Here is a 21,976-nt window from a genome sequence, read left to right on the forward strand (position 1 = left end):
TTTTGATGGGGTTGTTTTTTTCTTGTAAATGTGTTTAAGTCCCTTGTAAATTCTGGATATTAGACTTTGTCAGATGGGTAGATTGCAAAAAACTTCTCCCATTCTGTAGGTTGCGTGTTCACTCTGATGATAGTTTCTTTTGCTGTACAGAAACTCTTTAGTTTAATTAGATCCCATTTGTCAATTTTGGCTTTTGTTGCAATTGCTTCTGGTGTTTTTGTCATGAAATCTTTGTCCTTAATTGTATGGCCTAGGTTTTCCTTTAGGGTTTTAATGGTTTGGGGTTTTATATTCAAGTCTTTAATCCATCTTGAGTTAATTTTTATATAACGTATAAGAAAGCGGTCCAGTTTCAGTTTCCTGCAAACGGCTAGCCAGTTTTCCCAGCACCATTTACTGAATAGGAGATCCTTTCCCCGCATTGCTTGTTTTTGTCAGGTTTGTCAAAGATCGGATGGTTGTAGATGTGTGAGGTTATTTCTGAGGTCTCTGTTCTGCTCCATTGGTCTATATGTTGGTTTGGTACCAGTACCAGTGTCCCAGTACCATGCTGTTTTTGTTACTGTAGCCTTGTAGTATAGCTCGAAGTTAGGTAGTGTGACGCCTCCAGCTTTATTCTTTTTTTCTTTTATTCTTTTATTCTTTTTGCTTAGGATTGTCTTGGCTATACAGAGTCTTCTTTGATTCCTTATGAAATTTAAAATAGTTTTTTTCTAATTCTGTGAATAATGTCAATGGTAGTTTGATGGAAATAGCATTGAATCTATAAATTACTTTGTGCAGTATGGCCATTTTCACTATACTGATTCTTCCTATCCATGAGGATGGAATGTTTTTCCATTTGTTTGTGTCCTGTCTTATTTCCTTGAGAAGTGGTTTGTTTTTCCCCTTGAAGCAGTCCTTCACATCCCTTGTTAGCTGTATTCCTATGTATTTTATTCTTTTTGTAGCAATTGTGAATTGGAGTTCATTCATGATTTGACTCTCTGCTTGCCTATTGTTGGTGTAAATGTTGCTTGTGGTTTTTGCACATTGATTTTGTATCCTGAGACATTATTGAAGTTGCTTATCAGTTCAAGAAGTTTTTGGGCTGAGTTGATTGAGCTTTCTAAATATAAAATCATGTCGTCTGCAAACAGACAACTTGAATTCCTCTCTTCCTATTTGAATACCCATTATTTCTTTTACTTGCCTCATTGCCCCGGCCAGAACTTTCAATACTATGTTGAATGGGAATGGTGAGAGAGGACATCCTTGTCTTGGACTGGTTTTCAAAAAGAATGCTTCTGGCTTTTGCCCATTAAATATGATATTGGCTGTGGGTTTGTCATAAATAGCTCTTATTATTTTGAGATATGTTCCATCAATACCTAGTTTATTGAGAGTTTCTAACGTGAAGGGATGTTGAATTTTATCAAAGCCCTTGTCTGCATCTATTTAGATAATCATGTGGTTTTTGTCTTTGGTTTTATTTATGTGATGGATTATGTTTATTGATTTGCATGTGTTGAACCAGCCTTGCATCCAGGAATGAAGCCAACTTTATCATGGTGGATGAGTTTTTTGATGTGTGCTGGATTCAGTTTGCCAGTATATTATTGAGGATTTTTACAATGATCGTCATCAAGGTTATTGGCTTGAAGTTTTCTTTTTTTGTTTAATCTCATCCCTGTTTTGGTATCAGGATGATGGTGGCTTCATAAAATGAGTTAAAGAGGAGTCCCTCCTTTTCAATTATTTGGAATAGTTTCAGAGGGAATGATACCAATTTCTCTATGTATTTCTTGTAGAATTCAACTGTGAATCTGTCTAGTTCTGCAGTTTTTTTTTTTTTTTTGGTTGGTTGGTAGGCTATTAATTACTGCCTCAATATCAGAGCTTGTTATTGGTCTATTCAGGGATCCTACTTCCTCCTGGTTTAGACTTGGTAGGGTGTATGCATTGAGGAATTTATTCATTTCTTCTAGATTTTCTAGTTTATTTGCATAGAGGTGTTTACAGTTTATGGTTGATGGTAGTTTATATTTCTGTGGGGTCAGTGGTGATATCCCCTTTATCTTTTTTTATTGTGTCTGTTTGATTCTTCTCTCTCTTCTTCATTAGTCTAGCTAATGGTCTATTTTGTTAACTTTTTGAAAAAAACAAGCTCCTGGATTCATTGATTTTTGGGAGGTTTTTTGTGTCTCTACTTCCTTCAGTTATGCTCTGATATTAGTCATTTCTTACTTTCTGCTAGTTTTTGTATTAGTTTGCTCTTGCCTCTGTAGTTCTTTTAATTGTTATGTTAGGGTGTTGATTTCAGATCTCTCTAGCTTTATGATGTGGGCATTTAGTGCTATAAATTTCTCTCTTAACACTGCTTTAGCTGTGTCCCAGAGATTCTGGTACGTTGTCTCTTTGTTCTCACAGGTTTCAAGGAATTTCTTGATTTCTGCCTTCATTTAATTATTTACCCAGGAGTAATTCAGGAGCAGCTTGTTTAATTTCCATGAAATTGTGTGGTTTTGAGTAAGATTCTTAGTCCTGAGTTCTAATTTGATTGCACTGAGGTCTGAGACACTGTTTGTTGTGATTTCCATTCTTTTGCATTTGCTGAGGAGTGTTTTACTTCCAAATATGTGGTCAATTTTAGATTTAAGTGCCATGTGGCACTGAGAAGAATGTATATTCTGTTGATTTGGGGTAGACAGTTCTGTAGACATCTACTAGGTCTACTTGATCCAGAGCTGAGTTCAAGTCCTGAATATCCTTGTTAATTTTCTGTTTTGTTGATCTGTCTAATACTGATAGTGGGCTGTTAAATTCTCTTACAATTATTGTGTGGGAGTCTAAGTTTCTTTGTAGGTCTCTAAGAACTTGTTTTAGGAATCTGGTGCTCCTGTATTGGGTGCATATATATTTAGGATAGTTAGCTCTTCTTGTTGAATTGTTCCTTTTACCATTATGTAATGTCCTTCTTTGTCTTTTTTGGTCTTTGTTGGCTTAAAGTCTGTTTTGTCCAAGACTAGGATTGACACCTCTGCTTTTCTTTTTTTTTTTTTTTTTTGCGTTCCATTTGCTTGGTAAATTTTCCTCCATCCCTTTATTTTGATCCTTTGTGTGTTCTTGCACATAAGATGGGTCTCCTGAATACAGCATACCAATTGGTCTTGACTCCTTATCCAATTTGCCAGTCTGTATCTTTCAATTGGGCATTTAGCCCATTTACATTTAAGGTTAGTATTGTTATGTGTGAATTTGACCCTGTCATCATGATGCTATTTGGTTATTTTGCACACTAGTTGACGTAGTTTCTTCATAGTGTCATTGGTCTTCATATTTTGGTGTGTTTTTGCAGTGGCTCATACTGTTTTTTCCTTTCCATATTTAGTACTTCTTTCAGGAGCTCTTGCAGGGCAGGCCTGATAGTAATGAAATCTCTTAATATTTGCTTCTCTGGAAAGCATTTTATTTCTCCTTTGCTTAAGTAACTTAGGTTGGCTGGATATGAAATTCTTGGTTGAAAATTCTTGTCTTGTTCAAAGACAAAAAACCAAACACCACGTGTTCTCACTCATAGGTGGGAATTGAACAATGAGAACACATGGACACAGGAAGGGGAACATCACAACCAGGGCCTGTTGTGGGATGGGGGAGGCGGGGAGGGATAGCATTAGGAGATATACCTAATGTTAAATGACGAGTTAATGGGTGCAGCACACCAACATGGCACATGTATACATATGTAACAAACCTGCACATTGTGCACATGTACCCTAATACTTAAAGTATAATTTAAAAAAAGAGAAAATTGTTGTCTTTAAGAAAGTTGAATATTGGCACCCAGTCTCTTCTGGCTTGTAGTGTTTCTGCTGAGAGGTCTGCTGTTAGTCTGATGGGCCTCCCTTTGAAGGTGACTTGGACTTTCTCTCTGCATCTCTTAACATTTTTTTCCTTCATTTTGACCTTGGAGAATCTGATGATTATGTGTCATGGAGTTGAACTTCTTGTGGAGTATCTTAATGGTGTTCTCTGTATTTCCTGAATTTGCATGTTGGCTTCTCTTGCTGCATTAGGGAAGTTCTCCTAGATAATATCCTGAAGTGTGTTTTTTTGGCTTCTTTCCATTCTCCCTGTATCCTTCTGGCATTCTAATCCATCACAAGCTCGGTCTTTTTATTGAGTCCTATATTTCTTGAAGGCCTTGTTCATTCCTTTACATTGTTTTTTTTTCTCTATTCTTGTCTGCATATCTTATTTCAGTAAGGTGACAGTCAAACTCTGATATTCTTTCTTCTGCTTGGTCGATTTGGCTGTTGATACCCACGTATGCTTCACAAAGTTCTCTTGTGTTTTTCGGCTCCATCAGGTCGTTTATGTTCCTCTCTAAACTGGGTATTCTAGTCAGCAATTCCTCTAACCTTTCATCAAGGTTTTTAGCTTCTTTGCATTGAGTTAGAACATGCTCCTTTAGCTTATCATAGTTTTTTAATACCTATCTTCTGAAGCTTACTTCTGTCAATTTATCCATCTGATCCTCCATCCAGTTCTGCGCCCTTGATGGAGAGACATTGCAATCATTTGGAGGAGAAGAGACACTCTGGCCTTTTGGGTTTCCAGCATGTTTTCTTTGATTCTTTCTCATCTTCATGAGTTTGTCTAGTTTCGGTCTTTGAGGCTGCTGACTCTTGGATGGGGGTTTTGTGGGGGCCTTGTTGTTGTTGTTGATGATGTTGTTGTTATCACTTTCTTTTTTTTGTTTTTCTTTCAAACGTTCAGTCCCTCTTCTGTAGGGCTGCTTCAGTTTGCTGGGAGTTCACTTCAGGCCCTATTCATCTGATTCACTCCCATGCCTGGAAATGTCATTCAAGGAGGCTGGAGAACAGCAAAGATGGGTGCCTGCTCCTTCTTCTGGGATCTCTGACCTCGAGGACCACCAATCTGATGCCAGTAGATCACTCCTGTATAGGGTGTCTGATAATCCCTGTTGGAGATTCTCACCCAGTTGGGTGGCGTGGGGAGCCAGACCCATTTAACAAAGCACTTTGTCCTTTGGTGAAGAGGGTGTGTTTTGCTGGGGGGAAACCCACTCATCTGGGCTGCCCAGGTTCCTCCGAACTACCAGGAGGAGAGGCTAAGTCTGCTGGTCCACCCATTCTAGATTTTAACGACTTGAGTCTTATTTCTTTTTGTCTCGCTCAGTTTAAGCTCAAGGTTTCTCAATTTTGCTGATCTTTTCAAAAATGAACATTTAGTTTTATTAATTTCTCTATTGTTTTTCCATTTAATTTGTTTTATCTCATTTTTATAATTTTCTTTATTTTTTTTTAAGTTTACTCTGTTCTTTTTACAGTTTCTTAAGGTGGAGAGTTATGATATAGACTTTGCATCTCTTTACATTCCTCTTCTTCTTTTTAAATGTAGTTATTTGTCACCATAAATTTTCCTCTAAATAATGCTTCAAATGTACTCCATAAGCTTGGGGATGTTGTATTTTTTTTCATCTATCTAAAAGTATTTTCTAACTTTCCTTGGCATTTCTTCTTTATTCATTGATTATTATTAGTTTATTGCTTAATTTCTTAATATTTGTGAATTTTCCAAATTTTATTTAATGAATTATAATTTTATTTCATTGTGGTCAGGAAACACTACTACTGCTCCTCCTCTTAATTGCCTACTATCACAGTTTCCATTGTTTTAAAAAGTACCCTCAAGTTTGGACTTGCATACACTCTGTTACACATAGTTATCTCTCTTGGGGAGAGCTGCACTGTTCACTGTTCTCTGTTCTTACTGTCTCTTCCTTCTGAGCTAAACATTTTTACCCCTGTTCTACAGCTGGAGGCAGGGAGAGTGGCCTGTGTCTCTCAGAGTAATAACTCTTCTTCATGATCAGGGCACTGGGCTGGGCTGGTAGCCTCTGGTCCTCTTGGCTTCTCTCTTCCAACATGGCATGTCCTCCTTATGACTGAACTTGGGCAAGTTTTATCCAGAGCCCATTATCCTCAACCTTCTGCTCAGGAAGTAGAGCCTCCACTGTATGAATGAAGGGTGAGTTGAAGAACGGAGGCTCAAAATTCTCAGAAACTCTTTCCTGGAATATAGTTTCTGCAACATGGAGCTAAGAAAGGAAAGAAATGCTGGTGTATTCCCTTTCCAAGAAGATAAGGCCATCTTTGTTTTATATCTGGAGGAAGAGGGAGCCCTGTGTTCTTAGCTGTACTTAACCAAAGTACAACTTTCCTTTTACTTAATTTTTTTGTTGATACATGTTAAATGTACATATTTTGGAGGTACATGTGATAATTTGACACATTCATATAATCAAATCAGAGTAACTGGAATATCTATCACCTTAAATATTTTTCTTTATGCTAAGAACATTCTAATTATTCCATCTAGCTATTTTAAAATGTACAATCAATTAATGTTTACCATAGTCACCCTACTGGTCTATCAAACACCAGGTCTTATTTCTTTTATCTAAATGTATATTTGTACCCATTAATCAACTACTTTCATAATGTTAACCTTGGAGAAGGAAGAGAAACAGTCATGGTCCAAATGTCACTGACTCTTGCTCTTTTATCAACATCGAGAAGTTGTTTTTTGAATAAATGTGTCTTTAATTGTTGGATGTTGTTAGGGCAATTTCTAGAGATTGTAAACTGTTATTTTTTAAAGAATTGTTCACCAGTTATGTTGTTTCATTGCAGAGATGGTCCATGAAGATCTTCACACTGCCATTCTAGAATGCAACTCTCTCTATTCTCACTTTGCCTCATTGCATAATCATCTGTATCTACGTTGATATGCACATAGTCAATTCTTCTAGTATATATATATTGTTTTATTCTTATGTAACTCTTCTAGTTTGCTTATTCATATTTACAAGGCCAAGAATGGCCATTAAGACTCAAGGCTTGTCTTATCTTATAGTAGGCACTTAATTATAATATATAAATAAAATAACTACCAGTGTTTGTATCTACGTTAAGCACTTTTAATATGGCATTTCATTTAATCCTATAGCATACTATGAATTAGAAATTATGATCCTGATTTTACACAGAAAAATTTAGGTATGAGAGATTAAATAGCCTCTCAGGATTGAAACCAGACTTATTTTTCTTTAGAGTACATAACCACTCATCTGGTTATAATCAGATCTTAAATAAAACATTATCTGATTATAACCAAATAGGATGTTTTCTCTTTGTTTCAAATGTTGTAAGCTAAATATAGCTGTTTTCAGGGACACAGAAACATAGGGAATAGTGGGAAAACTGTTCTCACTTTCTCTCTCTTTCTCTGCATAACCTCCCACCACAACTTTCTCTTTCCTTAACTGATCCATTTCTCTTTTTTTATTACCCCCAAACATGGACTTTTGAATAGCTAATACATTTCACCAATGGTTATGTAATATTTTAAATAAGACATTTTGGATTCTTCTATAAAAATTATTCATTCCTTTTAGTGCTAGCAATTTAAATACTTTGACTGTATCCCAATTTGAAGAAAATACTTTTGCTCTATTTTAAGACACAGGATACTATTATGAGTAATTTGTCTATGGGTTCAGATCTTCATAGCCATTTGCTCAGCTCACAGACTAACAGACTAATGCTCATCTAAGTCACATTTTAAGTATGTTTAGAAGAATGACAACAGATGTTAAAATAGGATACACAAAAATTACATTAAGTATCAAAGCTTTATTATTCAATTCAATTGTAATCTTGGTCAAAGATTTTTGAAGTTTGTTTATTTATTTTTTAGGAATCCTATTAAAGACATTGATGTCACATGATTTCTTTTTTCTGTTTTTAGAAACTCTGCAGCAATACTGTTCCTTGGGATGTCTCCTCAGAGCCCAGCTGATCTTTACACATTTTCATAAGCTAGAAAGAAAAAAAAAGAGACTGATAGAAAAATAGTGAGGCACTTATAGGCTCTGATCAAAAGGGAATTTAAGCAAATATTGCATAGGTATGGCAAACATAGAACACCAAATCTCTGTCTTCTTGGTTTCTGTTCTCAAAAGCCATTTCCTTTTTCTTCAACATGCCCAGTGTTTCTCTATGACAATCACAAGTGGCCAGGTATACGTTCAAGATATTTTATACAAAGATATTGAAAATATTTAGATACACATAATTGCTTCCTTGAGAATAGATTAGTTTGAGCAGAGTGTTAAATTGTAGGCCCTGGCCAAGAAGTGGTGATGAAATTTTAGTTGAAGGATAGAGGTAGTTTGTTGAATTAAAAACCAATTTGGTTTCTAAGTTAACTTTTTTCTTATGGGCTACACATAATCATATAATTAAATACAGATTGTATATATATCAAGAAAATATAAGGCATATATTTTCTGCCTTAGAAAAATCAGGAAATAAGGAATATAAAGAGTGAAATAAGACTAATTCCTCTTACATAACAGGGCAGGTTAATTAAGTGATCATGAAAACGAGTAAGAAGCAGCCCTGACATTAGTGAATTTCTTTTAAGGCAAGAAGCTGAAATAAGCGTGATGGGAGTTTTAAAACACAAAGAACCAGTGACTAACTGTGGCCAGGCATATATTTTTCCAGAAATAGAAAAGAAACAAAAGTTCAGTTAAGAGATGATTTATACGTGACAAGAGAATTTACTGTCAAAGATATCAGTTTATTCTTAAATTTTATGCTTTTTCTGCTCTTGCTTTAAAAGACATCTTAAGCTTTCTTAAAGGTCATTACAGGTATCTGATAAATATTTAAGCTACCAACTTAACAAGAAGTTGTGTTTTAAAGAGAAAAACATCTGGAAGGGAATTGTTTATTATTCCTCACATTTCCAGTGGCCTATGTCTAGGAAAACCCCCTGCAGTGGAGAAATTTGGATTTTAATTGGTAGCTTCCAGTACTGCAGGCTCAGTACTTAGGAGGAAAATGATTGGTATCAGTGGAGTTAGTCCTACATTTCCAAACATGTTAAGTGACAATAAACATCAAAATTTCCTTTTAAAGAAAGCACCTTTTTTTTTTTTTTTTTTTTTTTTTTTGCTATTCTTTGGAAGAAAAGAGATAGAGAACAAGAGGCTGTTCTTTGAAATACAATCTCATTTCCAAAAAGGCAGTGTGTTTGAAATCACAGCTATGGCAAGTATTAAGCTCATCTGCCTGTAAAGCACAAGCACAGCTGTTTCCCTATGGTGCATTGTTAGACTTTTTGATTTTCAAAGAACCAACGGAGCTAAGATACATGTAACCCTTTTTGTAACAGCTCCTCTTAGTGCTTAATCCCTCTGCACAGTCCCTCTCTCCTGCTAGGCAATTAGAATGGTCTGGAGCTTTTCAAAGCAACGGTACAGGTTGTCTTACCTTGATGTCCTGATTGCCCAAGACTCAAAGGGAAATTCTTCTAAAGGGGTTAAAATGCAGTGATCTCTTGCAAAGTCATGGTGTAGCCTAAAATCCAGCCTCCTGCAGGGAAGACAAAGGAAAGAAAGCAGGGTAGACAATTCAACAAAATGATATAGTCAATTCAACAAATACTTCTGTTGTCTCCTGCTTATAATAACCTAGTGTATTTGTGGCACTGTTCTCTGTGCTTTCTATACTTTATTTTATTTAATCTTTATAATGAACCAGTGATTAGCATATTTGTTGGTTTCCCAAGAAAAGCATGCAGTGTTCCTCTTGGGCCCTTTCCCAATCCTCTCTTCAGTCATTTGCTAAAAATGAGTTGAGACCAAGATCTAGTTGCCTCACCTCAAAAAGGAGGTATCCATATCTGGATCCCTCAAACTTCGGGTTTCATATTGGACTTTAGTCCTAAAGTATAATAATTTGCACAAAACACAGAAATAGTAACAGCTAGAAATGTTCTTCGCTCACTCTCATTTGGTAACCAGACTTTGAACAGTGGCATGAGGTGGTTACACTCTAGGCTTTGGGATAAATGGCCCTATCACTCTCACTCCTTTTCCTTTGTCACTAAGAGGTATCATTTTATATTTATTTATTTTACTGGGTAATTCATAAAGAAAAAGAGGTTTATTGGACTCACAGTTGCACATGGCTGGGGAGGCCCCACAATCATGGCAGAAGGTGAAGGAGGAGCAAAGGCACATCTTCATGGTGGCAGGCAAGAGAGTATGTGCAGGGAAACTGACCTTTATAAAACAATCAGATCTCATGAGACTTATTCACTATCACCAAAATAGCATGGGAAAAATAACACTCGCGTGATTCAGTTACCTCCCACTGGGTCCCTCCCACAACCTGTGGGGATTATGGGAGCAGTTCAAGATGAGATTTGGGTGAGGACACAGCCAAACCATATCACCATCAAAATGCTAAATTGAAATAAAATTCAGACTTTGGTGTAGACATAAATGGAACAGGCTTACCTACTTTGATTTGAGGTCAAAAGGAAAAAGAGAAAACAGCAAATTTTCCAGCCTTTGTTACACACTTCTGCACTAGAGTTTGAGTTTAGAAAACCCCGCTTGCTCTGTGCTAGCTTCAAGGACTTCTTGGGCAGAGGTGACTATGGTAAGGCAAAATTGGGGCATGTGGCTTTGGTCAAATGTCAGAATGCCATCTTAATTGCCCTACAGTGCATAAAATCTCAACAGAATTGCTATTTCAGTTTTACACATGAGGTAACTCAATAGCAGGGAGTTTAAATAATTTGCTGAAGCTCATAGAGTGCTAATACATAGCAGAAGCTGACTTGGAACCCAGGGTCACCTAATTCCAGAGTTTTTACTCTTAACAACTATCTTACACTAAAACAGTTTTTAAGAATAAAGTAGCAATCCAGACCATGTACAAACACCAAGTGAATGGGGTGGTGGACTGTGCTAGTGAAATTGAGATGAAGTAGCTATTGCAGTGGACAATGAATCTTCATAAGGATCTCCTGATCCGTAATGAAGCACAAATACTGAAAAGCAAGGAACTTTAAGCAGGACACAGAAACAGGAAAGGGAAAGTCCAGCCCAGTTCAATATGGCATGCTTTCAGTGGGCCATTTGTAACCTGATACATTTATGTTGGTGTCCAGGAAGAATGCCCAATGAAATAAACCTGAAGATAGCCAGAAGCTCGGAGTCTCACTCCCAACTCTGCTATGGTACCCCTCTTCCTGTATTCCCTCTTAGTGATCCCACCCAGGCCTTAACTCATTTAGAGAGCTCAATGTTGATTTTGACTTTACTTCTTCAACCACACACACACAAAAATAAAAATAAAATAAAAATCGGCCTGGGAAATTCAAATATATACTTTAAAAAACCATGAAGCAGAAGATGAAAATTTTGAAAATTCTGACATTGTATTTCATGCACCAAAATTGCCACTCCAGTTATAGAGTATTATCTCCTAATCAAAATTCTCCCTTTTCAGTTGAGTTAACAAGCTGTGAGTGTTCTTTCTTAATATTTGATTTTTAAATTAAGATGTTATTAAACTAAATAAAAGCCTAAATGATGTAAGTCATGTGAACGAACCTTATATGAATTTGAATACATGTAATAGAAGATCATGTATGATGTGTGTATTTTTATATTTGACACAAATTTCCTGAAGCTCTTTAAATAACATTGTCTTAAGATAGACCATAATGACATAACTTTTTTTATTTTTTGGTAAATATGAAATATCTGAAGTGTCCCCTGGGAGGCATGGGTTTGAAATTTACAAAGTTTTTCTGTTTAACATTTCTTTATTATGTTTCTCACATAATGTATGTTATTTTTCTATTTAAAGAACTAAACACAATTAGGAAATAAATTCAAAGACAAAGATTCTAGTTTTTTTACTATGAATAATTGGACAATCTTTTTCATTAAAAAAAAATTTTTGAAACGAGCCAATTGAGTATTTCAGGGCATTTCCCATAACACTTCATGCGCACGAGAAAATTTTTCTTTTCTTCCCTAGTACATCTTATTTGTCTTGGCGGAGAAAAGCCTGATGGTAATAATAATGAAGCTGTATTTTAGGAACAATCGAATGGGATTCAAATTTTGGGTTGCCATTGGATTTAAGATGTATATGTGTCTTTGTGGTAGGCAGGGAGTTCTAAACTCGAAATGCAACTGATTTGCTGTGCGACTTTTTCACTTGAGAAGTGTGCAAATTTCATTCTGCTTCCTCTAGAGCTATATTTGATGTGCTCATGTTAGTTTGTAAGTAGAGAAAAAGCAGAGTATGTAAGTTTTTATATACTATGGGTGGATTTGGAATACACTGGAGGATTTAGAATACTTTTTAAGCAGATGGCACTTTTTTTCAGATAAAGGCTCCAAAAATCAAATTTTATATAAAATCTATCAAAAAATATATTTTGGCTAAAATTGGCTGGAGTCCAGATTCCTGCCCACTCAGAGTCTTGTGATGGGACTGGAACACTAAGAAGCTCATGGAAATTTACAGCTTTGCCTGAAAACTTTTTGAAAACCTCTGCTTCTGACTACTTATTAGAATATGTGAAATTCTGGGATTAAAAAAAAGTTTCTCAAAGTGGAGGAATTAAAAAAGTATTCAAGGGAGGAAAAGAGCACAGCGTGGTCCTTTTTGTAGAAAAGCATATTTTCAAAATCTATTTGGAGTTCATTGTATTTGACAATGTTAAAATGATATACTTGTTCCTAGCCCAGTATTTCAAATACCCAAATGTCTGAGGAAACAAAAACATGACTGAAATGAATCTATTAAGAGCCTTAAGTTCTTCTGAGATATAAAGACTAAACCACTAATTTCACCTTAGGACTGTGATCATATGGTTTATGATGCCCCTGAAAACTTTTAGTCCTTGAGTCAGAAAAACTTCGACATCATCTGCTAGAAAATAACCTGGTGGAAAATACAAAGAGAATTAAGGTTCAATAATGACATATTCTGAATTTTGGAAGGCAATGCCTATTTAAAATAGTTGATCATGTGGTCAGACTCCTTGTCCCAATTTTTGGTTCAGAAAATATTGTATCCATAATTATGTGGGGTGTGCATGTGAATAACAAATACGTAGAAGACTAGTGGCAATCAAAGCTTGTAGAAGATTTAATTTAACAATAGTCCACAATTTTAGTCTAATATGGCTCTCTAAGAACAATGTTTATAAATTTTAATAATAAGATAAAAAGTAAAATAAACCTAACTGTATAAGAAATTGATAATATAAACTTATTAGATAATTATTTCAATTTATTCCAAAATAACTATTTTGACCATATATCCCTGATGATATATCTCTTAAGGGAAAAAATATAACCACAAAGAAATACTTGGCTTATCTCAATATTTCTTCTAAATAAGAATATTGTTTTTTTTGTTTTGTTTTGTTTTTGAGACAGAGTCTCTCGCTCTTGTCGCCCAGGCTGGAGTGCAGTGGCATGATCTCGGCTCACTGCAAGCTCTGCCTCCCGGGTTCACGCCATTCTCTGGCCTCAGCCTCCTCAGTAGCTGGGACCACAGGCACCCGCCACCATGCCCTGCTAATTTTTTGTATTTTTAGTAGAGACGGGGTTTCACCACATTACCCAGGATGGTCTCGATCTCCTGACCTCATGACCTGCCCATCTCGGCCTCCCAAAGTGCTGGGATTACAGGCGTGAGCCACCGTGCCCGGCAATATTGGTATTATTATTTTGAGGTAGATAAAACAAATAAGCAATTGTGTTAATGTCTTGAGAATCATTTTTGTTTAAGATAATCAAATAATTCAAATATGAACCTATTATTTAAATTTGAATATAAAATATATTGTTCTTTATTTCACTCTAAAAACATATATTTTCTGTTCTGTACATTGAGAAAACTTAGAACCAACAGTACTCCAGTAAAAATGAGCATTCCTACAACAAGACTACAGTCTATAAACATGATTTCTTACCAAAATGAATCAGGACTCTTTGAAGAAAATGCTGATTCTAGTTTAGGGTGATAAGTATGCAAGCTGAACCTGGGATACGGTCATGTATCACTTAATGTTGGGGATGCATTCTGAGAAAAGTACTGTTAGGCAATTTCATCATGTGGGAACATCACACAGTGTACTTACGTAAACCTAGATAGTATAGCCGGCTACACACCAAAGCTTTATGGTGTAACCTGTAGCTCTTATGCTACCAATATGCACAGAATGTTACTGTACTGAATAATGTAGGCAATCGTAATGCAATGGTAAATATATGTGTATGTAAACATAGCTAAACATAGAAAAAGTACAATAAAATTCCCTTATAATCTTATGTGACCATTATCATATGTGGTTCACAGTTGACTAAAATGTCATTATTGGCACATGACTGCATTTTGTCATATCAAAAAATGGAAAAGCAAGTTAAAAAAGCTATCGTGGCCAGGCGCAGTGGCTCACACCTGTAATCCCAGTAGTTTGCGAGGCAGAGGCAGGCAGGTTGGGAGTTTAAAACCAGCCTGGCCAACATGGTAAATCTCCGTCTCTACTAAAAATACAAAAAATAGACAGGTGTGGTGGCGGGTGCCTGTAATCCCAGCAACTCAGGAGGCTGAGGCAAGAGAATTGCTTGAACCCGGGAGGCAGAGTTTGCAGTGAGCCGAGATCGCACCACTGCACTCCAGCCTGAGCAACAGAGCAAGACTCTGTCTCAAAAAAAAAAAAAAAAAAAAGAAAGAAAAAAGCTATCTCAGTTCTCAGTTGTCTCACAAGGACAAAAAAAAAATTCTACCTGAAGAGACCTCCAGTAGCAGTTCAAAGATTTGACCGTTTGAGCATGACAAAGAATAATGACTATTAATTAAAACAGCTTATAAATATGAATTTTTGTAAGTCCATTAATATAAAACAAAACCACAAATTTACTGCTTATCTTTGGAGCAATATCTACTCATTTTTTAAACATGATAAAGGGAAGAAGCAAAGAATTTACCTGACATCACTCAAGCCTACCGATTGATTTTAGCATTACTAAGTGAAATAATCAGACATTTCATGTTTCCTGATGTAGTGCAATAACAAACATGCACAAAAAATCCATAGGATATGATCATCATTGAATCTGAATTTAATCAGTCCTCCAGTTTTAAAAATGATCGAGGAACATGTTAAAAACACAACCCATATACAACCTGCCAAACCAATAATGTGGAAACTACAGAATGAATAATTTAGTTTATTTGAAAAATAGATCACATAAAAATGGGGAAATTAAAATATACCTTAAAAGTTACCAATAGAGCAATGAGGGACATTTATATAAATTTAAAAAATACAAGGCAATACTATAAATTTTATGAATTTCTATGTACATCGTATCAAAGTCATTGAATCAAACATATTTATTGCTTTTCCCCTCATCTTTGCTCTCAAATTCTCCTCTTCTGTTTGAATTAGATTCTTAAATATATCATTTAGTAATGTTCCTTTAGCACAAGAGTTTGAGAGTTACTGAACTGTCAGTTTCTCAATGTTGAAAATTATCTTTATTTTACCCTAATTATTGAATGATATTTTAGCTGGGTATAGAATTTTAGGGTGAAAGTTTTTTCCTGTCAGAATGCGAAGGTAAAAATTTTATTGTTTTCTAGGATCTGTTATAGAATGCTGTCATCAGTCTAATTAGTAATTCCTTTGAAGGTCAACCACCTTTTCCTTCTGTTTACTTTCACTATGTTATTTCATGTTCTATTTCATGTTCATTGTGCTATTTCTAAATGTGATTTAATTTTATTTACATTACTCTGGAGTCAGCTTCCTCCATTGATCCTTTGACCATTTATACTTTGTGGGTGACTCTCTTTCAAACTATGACCCCAATCCATTGAAACATTTTCCTCAACTGGTAGACAGAACTGTCTAATTTCCAATTATAGGACAAAGAGTCCTTTGTGAAATCTGGATTTGTGGTGATTGATCAGGTTCAGCTATGCTTCCGGACCAAATGTTTTTATTTCTAGAAGGCATTTGAAGCCTTATTCCTAGCTATTAAGGCTTATGTGATTTTGATGCTTTCCTGAATGTTTGGACCTAAGCTGGCTCTCTTCTGATACATTCTCTCCCCCTGTATAAGTAATTGAAACTTTCTCATTCAAAGTTTTCAAACTGAGTAGTAATTTTGAATACATTTTATCCAGAATTTGTAAGTGTTTGTAGAAGAGAGATTAGAATGGCTCTGTCTTGTCATCACAGCCTGCCATATTAACTGGAAATATCTGAACATCATTCCGTTTATTTTTAGTTATGGAAATATGAAAATATTGCTGACCAAAAATATCGTTTCCACTTTTTAGATGCTTGATATGTAATTGGAGATATACAGATACTCATAAAACATAAACAGAAAAATGTTATTATACAGTGTTGCATAACAGTTTAAGCAGTATAGACTAGTGATTAAAGGCCTCAGATAGGATGATGCCACAGTGCCAAAATTTGAATCAAAGCTCCAGCATTTGACTGTGTAAATTTGAGCTAAACTTTTAATATCTCTATGCTTTAATTTTCCTTGTTTGCAAAATTTGGGATAATTTTACATATTCCATAGCCACTGGTAAATCAGTTAATGCTGACTCCTGTTCTATTCTCTATATCTATGAGATCAATTTTATTATATTCCACATGTAAGTGAGATCATGTGGTATTTGTCTTTCTGTGCCTGGCTGTTTTCACTTAACAAAATGTCCTCCAGGTTCATCCATGTTGTCACAAATAACAGGACTTTTTTCATTTTTATGGCTCACTGGTATACAGTTGTGTATGCATACCATATTTTCTTTATCCATTAATTCATTCATGTATACAGGTTGATTCCATAACCCTAGCTATTGTGAATAGTGCTGGAATAAACATGGGAATGCAGACCTCTTTTCTGCATACTGGTTTAATTTTCTGTAAATAAATACCCAGTAGTGGAATTGCTAAAACATATGGTATTTCTGTTTTTAATTGTTTGAGGAGCCTCCATACTGTTTTTCTTAATGACTGACTAATTTACATTCCCACCAACAGAGTGCAAGGATTCCCCTTTCTCCACATCCTTGCCAGCACCTGTTATCTTTTGTCTATTTGGTAATAGCCATTCTAACGTAGTGAGGTGATAAGTTATTGTGATTTTGACTTGTATTTCCCTGGTGATTAGTGATGTTGATCTTTTTTTTTAATATACCTGTTGGCCGTTTTGTATGTCTTCTTTTGAGAAATATCTATTCAGGTCTTCTGTTCATTTTAAAATTAGGTTATTTACTTTTTTTCCTTTCGAGTTGTTTGAGTTCTCTATGTATTTTGAATATTAACTCTTTATCAGATGCAAACTTTGCACATGTGCTCTTCCAATCTATAGGCTGTCTATTCACTCTGTTGATTTTGTTTCTTTGCTGTACAGAAGCTTTCTAGTTTGATGTAATCTCATTTGTTTATTTTTGCTTTTGTTGCTTCTGCTTTTGAGGTCTTATCTTTCAGAAACCCCTGCCATACCAATGCCATGGAAAATTTCCCCTAGATTTTCTTCTAGTAGATTCATACTTTCAGGTGTTTAATCCACTTTGAGTTAATTTTTTTATGTGGTGAGAAAGATTCTTTTTGCAGTTTTCCCAGCACCACTTATTAAAGAGACCTCTTTTTCCATTGTGAATTCTCAGCACCTTTGTCAAAAATCAGTCAGCCATAAATGAGTGGATATTTTTCTGGGCACTCTATTCTATTCATTGGTCTATGTGTCTGTTTTTATGCTGGTACCATGCTATTTTGGTTACTTTTGCTTTGTAATAGATTTTGAAGTCAGCTGGTATAATGCTTTCAGCTTTGTTCTTTGTGCTCAGGATTGCTTTCCCTTTTCAGGGTCTTTTGTGGTTCCATATAAATTTTAGGAATATGTTTTCTATTTTTGTGTCATTGATATTTTGATAGGGATTGCCTTGAATCTCTAGATCACTTTGGGTAGAATGAAAATTTTAACAATATCTATTCTTCATGTGAAGACTGTATATCTTTTCATTCATTTCTGTCTTATTCAATTTCTTACATCAATGTTGTATAGTTTTCAGTATAGAGATCTTTCATTTCCTTAGTTAAATATATTCCAAGTACATTTTTAAAACTTGTTTTATTGTGACTTGCTTTATTGCACTTTGCAGATATTACATTTTTTATAAATTGAAGGTTTGTGGAAACCCCACATTAAGAAATTCTTTTGATGCTATTCTTCCAAGAGCATTGGCTCACTTAGGTCTGTATGTCACATTTTGGTAATTCTCATAACATTTTAAACTTTTATTATTATTAATATTATTATATCTCTTATGCTTTCTAGTCAGTGATTTTTGATATTACTATTGTAATTGTTCTGAGGTACCACAAACTGTGCCCATGCAAGATGGTGAACTTAACCAATAAATGTTTTGTGTATTCTGTCTGCTCCACTAACAATCTGTTCCACCGTCTCTCTCCCTCTCCTCAGACGTCCCTATTCCCTGAGACACAACAATATTAAAATTAGGCCAAATAATAACCCTAAACAGAGCCACACATCTCCCACTTTAGATTGAAAGGTAATATGATTACGCTTAGCGAGGAGGGCATGACAAAAGCTGAGATAAGCCAAAAGTTAGGTTCTAGTACCAAAAAGTTAGCCAAGTTGTGAATCCAAAGGAAGTGTTCTTGGAGAAAATTAAAAGTGCTACTCCAGTGAACACACAAATGATTAGAAAATGAAACAGGTTTATTGCTCATATGGAGAAAGCTTTAATAGTCTAAATAGATGATCAAACCAACCACAACATCCCCTTAAGACAAAGTGTAATCCAGAGCAATGTCCTAATAAGAGGTGAAGCCAGCTGGACTTCCTAGGTTGAGTGGGGACTTGGAGAACTTTTCTTTCTAGCTAGAGGATTGTAAACACACCAATCAGTGCTCTGTGTCTAGCTAAAGGATTGTAAACGTATCAGTGAGCACTCTGTAAAAACGCACCAATCAGCGCTCTGGGTCTAGCTAAAGGATTGTAAATGCACCAATCAGCACTCTGTAAAAATGCACCAAATCAGCACTCTGTGTCTAGCTAAAGGATTGTAAATGCACTAATCAGCACTCTGTAAAATGGACCAATCAGCCCTCTGTAAAATGGATCAATCAGCAGGATGTGGGAAGGGATAAATAAGGGAATAAAAGCTGGCCACCCCAGCCAGCAGCAGCAACCCACTCGAGTCCTTCCACACTGTGGAAGCTTTGCTCTTCACAATAAACCTTGCTGTTGCTCACTCTTGGGTCTGCACCACTTTTAAGAGCTGTAACACTCGCTGCGAAGGCCTGCAGCTTCATTCTTGAAGTCAGCAAGACCACGAACCCACTGGAAGGAAGAAACTCCGGACACATCTGAAGGAACAAACTCCGGACATGCCATCTTTAAGAGCTGTAACACTCACTGCGAAGGTCTGTGGCTTCATTCTTGAAGTCAGTGAGACCAAGAACCAACCGCAAGGAACCAATTCCAGACACACTAACTCTCTTCAATTCTATGAACATGAGCAAGCAGTAGGAGAAATTTAACTAACAGAAGTTGGTTTATGAGGCTAAGGTAAAAAGCTATCTTTATAACATAAAATTGCAAAGTGAAACAAGTGCTGATGAAGAAGTGTTCTTTCTACAGAAAGAACATACGTTAATTTAACATACATTAATTTAAAAATACTTTATTGATAAAAAATACTGACCATCATTTAAGCTTTCAGTGAGTTGTTATCTTTTTTTTCTGGTGGATGGTCTTGCCTTGATGTTGATGGCTCCTGATGGATCAGGGTGATGGCTTATAAATGGTGGGGTAGCTGTGAACATTTTCAAAAATAACAGTGAAGATTGCCGCATCAATGTACTCTTCCTTCCACAAAATAATTATCTGAAGCATGCAATGCTATTTGGTAGCATTTTACCCATAATGGAACTTTTTTTCAAATTTGGAGTCAATCCTCTTAAAACCTACTACTGCCTTTATTAACTATTTTTATAATATTTTAAATCTTTTAAAAATCATTTCAACAATGTTCACAACACCTTTACCAGGAATGGTTTCTATCTAAAGAAACCATATTCTTTCATCATCCATAAACAACTCCTCATCCATTCATATTTGACCAGAGATTGCAGCAATTTAGTCACATTTTCAAACTTCACTTCTAGTTCTAGTTCTCTTGCTGTTTCTCCCACATCTGCAGTTCCTCTTTCCACTGAAGTCTGATACTCTCAAAGTCATCATGAGAGTTGGAATAACTTCTTCCAAACTCCTGTTAATGTTGATATTTTGACCTCTTCCCATGAATAGTGAATGTTCTTAATGGCATGTGGAATACTGAATTCTTCTCAGAAGGTTTTCAATTTATTTTGCCCAGATCCATCATAGGGATCACTATCTATGGCAGCTATAGCCTTAGGAAATGTTTTTCTTAAACAATAACACTTGATTTAAAAAATCTTATTTGTATATGTGTATGGGTTACAAGTGTAATTTTGTTATGTGACTAGATAGCATCTTGGTGAAGTCAGGGCTTTTAGGATATCCATTACTCAAATAATGTATATTGTACTTATTAAAGAATTCTCATCATCAGCTCCCTAGCCCTGCAAATCTTCCAATTTTCAACTGTCTATTTTACATCCATGCAAACGTCTATGCAATATTTAGCTCCCACTTATAAGTGAGAATATGCAGTATTCGTCTTTCTGTGACTGACTTCTTTCACTTAAGATAATGGCCTCCAATTTAACCCATGTTGCTGCAAAAGACTTGAAACTTGAAATTACTTGATAATGCATGGGCTACAGAAGGGATATTGTATTAGCAAGCATGAGAACATTAATTTCCTTGTGTTCTTTCTACACCCAGTTTTTTGAGAGTTTTAATTACAAAAGAATGTTGAATTTTATCAAATGCTTTTTTACCGTCAATTGAAATGATCATATGGTTTTAGTTCTTCATTCTGTAGATAGGATGTATCACATTGATTGATTTGCTTATGTTGAACCATCCTTGCATCCCAAGGATAAATCCTACTTGGTCATGATAAATGATATTTTCAATGTATTGTTGAATTTGATTTACTAGTATTTTGTTGAGGATTTTTGCATCAATATTCATCAGAGATATTGGTCACTAGTTTTCATTTTGTGATTTGTCTTAGTCTGGTTTTGGTACAGAGTACTACTGGCCTTGTAGAATAAGTTTGGAAGTGTTACCTCCTCCTTTTGAAATAGTTTGAGTAGCACTGGTATTCATTCTTCTTTAAATGTTTGATAGAATTCAGCAGTAAAGCCATCAGGTCCCAGGCTTTTCTTGACTGGGAGACTCTTTATTATGGGTTTAATATTGTTACTTTTTATTGATCTGTTCAGGTTTTGATTTCTTCATGGTTCCATTTTCATAGGTTGTATGTGTCTAGGAATTTGTCCCTTTCTTCTAGATTTTTCAATTTGTTGTCATGTAGCTGTTAAGAGTAGCCACTAAGGACCTTAGTTATCTAAGCATTTCTGCAGTTATCAGTTGTAATGTTTCCTTTTTTATCTTTGATTTTATTGATTGGGATTTTTTCCCCTTTATTCTCAATTAGCCAGGCTAAAGGTTTGTCCACTTTGTTCAACCTTTAAAAAAAAAAAACAACACTTTTTGCTTCCTTGATCTTTTGTATTTTTTAACTTCACTTTCATTTATTTCTGTCCTGACCTTTATTATTTTTTCCTACTAATTTTGGGTTTGGTTTGCTCCTGCTTTTCTAGTTCTTTAAGATGCATCATTAGATTATTTGAAGTTTTTCTTCTTTTCTGATGTAGCATTTATAGCTATGAGCTTCCTTCTTAGTACTGCTTTCGCTATATACCAGAGGTTTTGATATGTTGTGTTTCTATTATATTTCAAGGAATTTTTCAATTTCTTTCTTCATTTCCTCCTTGACTTACTGGTCATCCAGGAGCATATTGTTTAATTTCCATGTATTTGTATAGTTTCTAAAATTCCTCTTGTTATTGATTTGTAGTTTTA

General features: G+C 35.4%; 1 long non-coding RNA gene across 1 annotated transcript in view; it reads right to left on the reverse strand.

Annotated features, from left to right (window-relative positions):
* Nucleotides 1–9,404: 9,404 nt before the first annotated feature.
* The window catches only part of LOC134739897 (uncharacterized), a 35,146-nt gene continuing 22,574 nt past the window's right edge, over nucleotides 9,405–21,976 (reverse strand). The window contains exons 2-3 of the long non-coding RNA XR_010126995.1: nucleotides 10,036–10,141; nucleotides 9,405–9,449 (exon numbers count right to left, since the gene is read on the reverse strand). This is a non-coding gene — a long non-coding RNA (uncharacterized LOC134739897). The remainder of the gene's footprint in view (nucleotides 9,450–10,035; nucleotides 10,142–21,976) is intronic.

The sequence above is a fragment of the Pongo pygmaeus genome, chromosome 6 (genome assembly GCF_028885625.2).
Source record: "Pongo pygmaeus isolate AG05252 chromosome 6, NHGRI_mPonPyg2-v2.0_pri, whole genome shotgun sequence".
Taxonomy (NCBI): domain Eukaryota; kingdom Metazoa; phylum Chordata; class Mammalia; order Primates; family Hominidae; genus Pongo; species Pongo pygmaeus.